Genomic DNA, 5732 nt, shown 5'->3' on the forward strand with positions numbered 1-5732 from the left:
TACTTGTAACCCATTAGTTATTTAGGTTGAATTATGCAAATTGTATGACCGAATCAAATGATCCAACCTATTTTAACAAGTTAATTGATAATAGAAAGTTTTGTTATTAATGCATGAAAATTAAATTCCTTTGATTTGCAACTTTTTTTTCACGATAAAAATGAAAAGAGAGAAGAAATGGAATTTAAAAAAGCAGAGTATAAAAGAATTATAAGTGCCGGCTAAATCATTTCCTTTTTTTCCGTTTTCCAGTTTCCAGTCAACGCTAAAATGTGTTCATCTGGGTTTTAAGTATTGTACACACTGGCGAGACACCGCTCATATGCCGATTTTGAAAAATAAATAACGAGTAATAGGCCTGACCCATGGTATATTTGACATATTCAAAGCATGTCAGTCTATGGACCAAAAACAAAACTGGCAAAAATAAACTGGTCACTCTCAAAATTACTTAAAATTGTCAATGGATCATGGTAATTAAGCGTCCCTAGCAAGGGTGGGAGCTCTAAAACTTTCTTTTTTAGAAGAATAACCTTTTTTTTAAAAAAAAATTGTAACCAAGTGTTATTTGAGTTCGTGTACTCTTAGAGTTTGTTTCGGATGCATAGAGAAGCAGGAAGAAAATTAAGCAGGGTGGGAAAGAGTAGGAAATAAGAAAAAGAAAAGATGTTTTTTTAGAAAATTGTTTGGATTGAGAAAAATTAAAATTGATTTTGCTCTCTTCACTTATTTGATTAGATAAAAATGATAAATATATTTTATCCTTTTTACGACATAAATATAATATTTTTTTAATGATGATTAAGTAATTGGTAATTGAGTATAAGAATCAAAATTAGATTAACAAATTCACTTTCTTGTATATAAATGCCTTAATTGTTGAAGCTTGATGGCTTATTTGCAGGATGGATTTGTTTGAAATTAAAAGTGAAATAGAGAAGAAAAGGATAGGAAAGAAAGAAAAAGCATAGACGAGTGGAAGAAAAAGAACTGTAAAGAAATTAAACAAGAAATTTATGTTATTTGAATGGATATAAACAAAAAGTAAAGAAGTGAAATTCATGTTTTGGGACATTTGTAGTTTTTTTTTTTTTGCATTCTCTACATTTATTTGGATGAGTAAAAATGAAGTAATAATAAGAAATAAATAAAATATAATTATTTTTATTCCATTATTTTTTTTCTTGACTTAAAATTATTTATTATTTATAAAGAAGTTTTTGTTATCAAAACTTTATTTAAATTTTTTAAGACTTTACAATAAAGAAATGATTAACTCCCTCCCATTTGATGCCAATTTAGAGGAAGTGTTTTCCCGAGGTTTCACAAAAAATAACACTTCTCCTTACTATTTTTCCTCCCATTCAATCGATGAAAATTTAATATTTCTATATAATTCCGGTCATTTCTATTTTCCTTCTTTTTCATTTTTTATTTGAGCAAGCAAAGCGTAAGTGAAAATTGGGAGATATTCATATCTTTTTCTCTTAGGCGTATAATAAGAAGCGTTAGTTATTTAATTTGTTTTCAGACGAATAAATGACAGAAAGTGACTCATAAAATTATATTACTACTAGCTACCATAAAAAAATATTTATTTTATTGTGAAGTCTATATAGTAATGGGAACTCATCTATTTCTAATCGTAAAGTGGATGAATAGTCTTGAAAGTTTACATTATTGGAACAGTTTTTTCGTGTGTAGATTAATCATTGGTGGAAAAATTTTGTGGCTAGGATTTACTTTTAAACTATAAGGATTAAAAGAGAATTAAAATATAAATTATAAAGACTAAAAAAATTATTTTTAAAGGAACCAAATTAGTAATTTAATTTAAATTAAAATTTAAACTTATGACATTATTGTTAATTAAGATGAACTAGTTTAAATATTTTTCATTAATCCTAATCATTTGTTTATTTATTTAATTAAGAAAAAAAGTATTTATAGTAAATCGTAATCATGATCCACAATTTTGCAAAATTTATATCCCTCTAGTTCTAATTTGCACGCAGCGAAAAAAAGTTGTAATGAAATGAACTAATAATATTAGGATATTGTTGCAAAGATGGTTAAAAAGAAAAACGCAATTTATTTATTCAGTGGAATAAGCCCAGGTGCAAATCATGGAAATTGGTCTGACACCAAAGATCCGCATCGTACATGGAAGAAAAGTATTCCTCGGATTCGTTCACCCAAGGGGCAAGTAATTCATTTGGAACAAGGGACATGTCAGCTGCGTATACATCTGTCCAAAAATTCTCAGTTGTTGCTGTTGGCTGCAATGCTACTAGAAACCCAAAATCATCATTCTCCAGCACCAAATTTTCGTTATAATCCATGATGGTCCCTGCAGCATCTGAACCATGAAAATTACTGCTACCTTTACCATTTTCTGCCATTGGGGTGTTGGAGTTGGAAATGTTAGCTACATATGACTCTGTCCAAATATTCTCGTTCACGTCCTCTGACTCTAAGCATGCATCTAGAAAATCCGAGTAACAAGTTTTCTTTAGTGGCAGCTGTGGCGTAAGTATAATCCGAGGTTGTGGACGAGAATTCGCTTGAGGATAATTGTGGGGACAAAGGGACAGAGTCAGAGGCTTTAGAAGTTGTTGTAGAACTACTGTGAAAGAAACCACCGTTCTCAATTGAGTCCTTATCTTGCTTGGACTCAGAACTATTTGATTTTGTGGCTTTCACTTTTTTATTGGAGTGAACTGCGTTTTTTCCAAAACGCTTTCTGAGAGGGGTGTGCCAGTGGTTCTTTATTTCATTGTCTGTTCTTCCCGGTAAATGAGTGGCAATCACAGACCATCTGCAAGGGAAGAGAGAATAGACAAAATTAATATTCCCCAACTAAACTTAGATATGGTTCTAGAGATATTTTTTATATTGTTATTCAATTAAAAATATAAAACTTTATTTTGAATAATCTCTGCATAACTTTTAATAAAAACTTTTATTATATAGATTACTTAAGCAAAAAAAATCAATTCTAATTTGGAAACACCACTAAAAAAACATGTGTGAACTACTTTTAAGTTTTGTCCCAATTATTATTGACATATTAATTATGAGTGGAATTTGCAAGATGCATTGGTTTGTAGGTGTTGAAATAAGGGAAAATTTAATAGTTCCAGTGTCTCTAGCTTTTGATGTTGTACAATGTTGTGGGAAATTTAGTTTAGCTAGGAATGTGGGAGCATACTTGTTACCCAGCTTTTCGAGCAGTCTGATAATCTCTTCCTATTCTTTAGTATAGTTTCCTCTTTTTATGTTAGGCCTGAAATAATTCAGCCACCTAGTCCTTCTACGTGAAATTCTAAAACTCTTACAATCTTTTTTTTATCAACAAATATTAGTTGCTAGAATTATTAATTTTTGTTAGTACAAGGATTTGTAATCTCAACCTCTTCCTTCTTTCTTCACCTCTAAATCAACTTTATATCACTTAAAACTTTGAACTTAACATTATACATATCCATCCTAAACTCCTAAGATATGGTTATAAATCTTTTTGACTTATATATTATTGAATTTATCCATGTTAACTAAAATAGATTTTTTACCCACACTCACACTTCAAAATAATTAACTAACTTAATTTTCACATCTTACAAGTATATATAGGATATGTTGTTTGATTTATACCTGCAAATCTTGGGAGTTGGCGCCAATTCCAAGAGCCATAACGAGAGGCATAAGCTATTAACTTTCTATCTTCCTCTGGAGTCCAAGAGTTCACTTTTGTCACAGGAAGAAAGGGTTCTCATCTCTGTTGTTGTTGGCAATGTACTTAATTCCGTTCGTGTGTGTAAGAGAGACAATAAGAAACAGATGATGTGACGATGTTGTTTCACTCTATTAATGCCGGACCAGAATCATCGAAACCTTTACTTATTATTTATACTAGATGCGTTCCCATTGGCAAAACGTGTTTCATGCCCCGTAGAATTTCAATAAACTAAATAATTATTCCTCCCAAATCTGCGTCGATCTCAGCAATCATATCTTAATAACCGAGCTTTGTGACAAGAAAATGACCAATTTGGAACTATAAAGACTTGAGGATGAAATTGTAAATTGAAGGAGTTTAGCCAAAATATAATACACGTATCCAATTTATACACGTATTCATATTATTTAACTCCAGACAATTTAAAAAGGGGTATTCATAATTCTAATGTTTTTTTTACAACAGATTTCTAATGTTTTCTAATATTTATCAATGGCTTTGACCATCAATTAATAATGATATTATAATCAATAGATTTGTAATGTTTAGTACCAAATTGTTGTAATGTTTAGTACCTAAAAAAAATCTTTATTCCGGTAAAAAAAACTTATATCTTTATTAATGTATTTTTTTGGTACATATATCTTTATTAATGCCTTGGGAGATATAAAATTAGTTTGTGGTTAAAAAGAGAAAAAAAAATCACAGATTCCATCCTTTTTGCTAATAAAAAAATAATAAATTAATAATTAATATTTATCAGTAAAAAAATCTTTATCAATGTCTAACAACAATCACAATGACCAAAATTAAACAACTCCATAAATTTTAAATAAACATATTTCCAAACTCATTTTGTATTAGATTGAAAATAAAAGCAGAAAATAAGGAAACTAATTAAACGGGCCTTAGAAACTCAAATTTGGATTTCTAGTTCATATGATATCCAAACCGATCTGAACTGGAAACATTATGGTTATTTTCTCTAATATATTAATTTTTTAAACTGAGGTTATTTGATGTTTATAATTAAATTTTAAATAGTAAATATTAAAAAATGGGTGTAATAATTAACAGAGTGGTTTATTAACAACTTGGGAAATTCGAGTCCCGAGAGTAGTAGTGTATTGTTTTGGTTAGTTTTCATTGTTAATTAATAACATTTAATTACATCAATTTTATTAAAAAATACTAATTTTTTAACTAAATAACGCACATGCTTTTCTTTTTCAACAAAAATGGTATGGGTGACTCTTAGTAAGTTCCTTTATTTTGCCACAATCTGATATATTTGAATTTACAGAAATGGTATCATTCTAAGTCATATATTTAGATTTTAGAGTAATAACCTATTAAATTTAGATATGTTGGTTATAGCTTATCCCATATAAGAAAATTCATAGGAAACAAAAAAAAAATGCAGGAAAGTACGTAAAAGCACAAATCCACGAACAACATAATTTCAAAAGAAAATTCATCACAATTAAATGTAAATTTGAAGAAATATCTATAGAAACATCTGAAAAAAAACTGCTTATGAATTTTTCTGCAATTTTTTTTCCATAAAAGTACATTAATTGGCTAGGTTATTTTTTATGAGCAATTAATTACCTAGATTAAAACTTACGTTCTTTCATTCTTTTTCATACACCTTACTTTTCTGTTATACTAACTACCTATATGTATATTGACCCTCTTTTACCATTATACAAGGACCTCTTTTAATATTAATTTACATTAGAAAAAAATCCATTTAATTATAATTGTGGGTAAGTTATATTACATTTTATCCCTTGTAGTTTTACACACACACATATAATTAACTTACCCTTCTATACTGATTTTGCATGCAACACTATAAATCTTCTAAAAATTTGGGTTAAAGTGAAATATATTGTAACTATATATAGTTAAAACTGTAAGTAATAAGCTAAAAACCGTAACTAAATTATGTTTGACCTAACAATTTATTGATCTAGAAATTACTTCATAG

At 28.6% G+C, this 5732-nt stretch overlaps 1 pseudogene; it reads right to left on the reverse strand.

Moving 5' to 3' along the window:
* Window positions 1-2424: 2424 nt before the first annotated feature.
* LOC121173285 (transcription factor MYB30-like) lies at window positions 2425-5376 on the reverse strand (annotated as a pseudogene).
* Window positions 5377-5732: the final 356 nt, after the last annotated feature.

The sequence above is a fragment of the Glycine max genome, chromosome 13 (genome assembly GCF_000004515.6).
Source record: "Glycine max cultivar Williams 82 chromosome 13, Glycine_max_v4.0, whole genome shotgun sequence".
NCBI classification, from domain to species: Eukaryota; Viridiplantae; Streptophyta; class Magnoliopsida; order Fabales; family Fabaceae; genus Glycine; species Glycine max.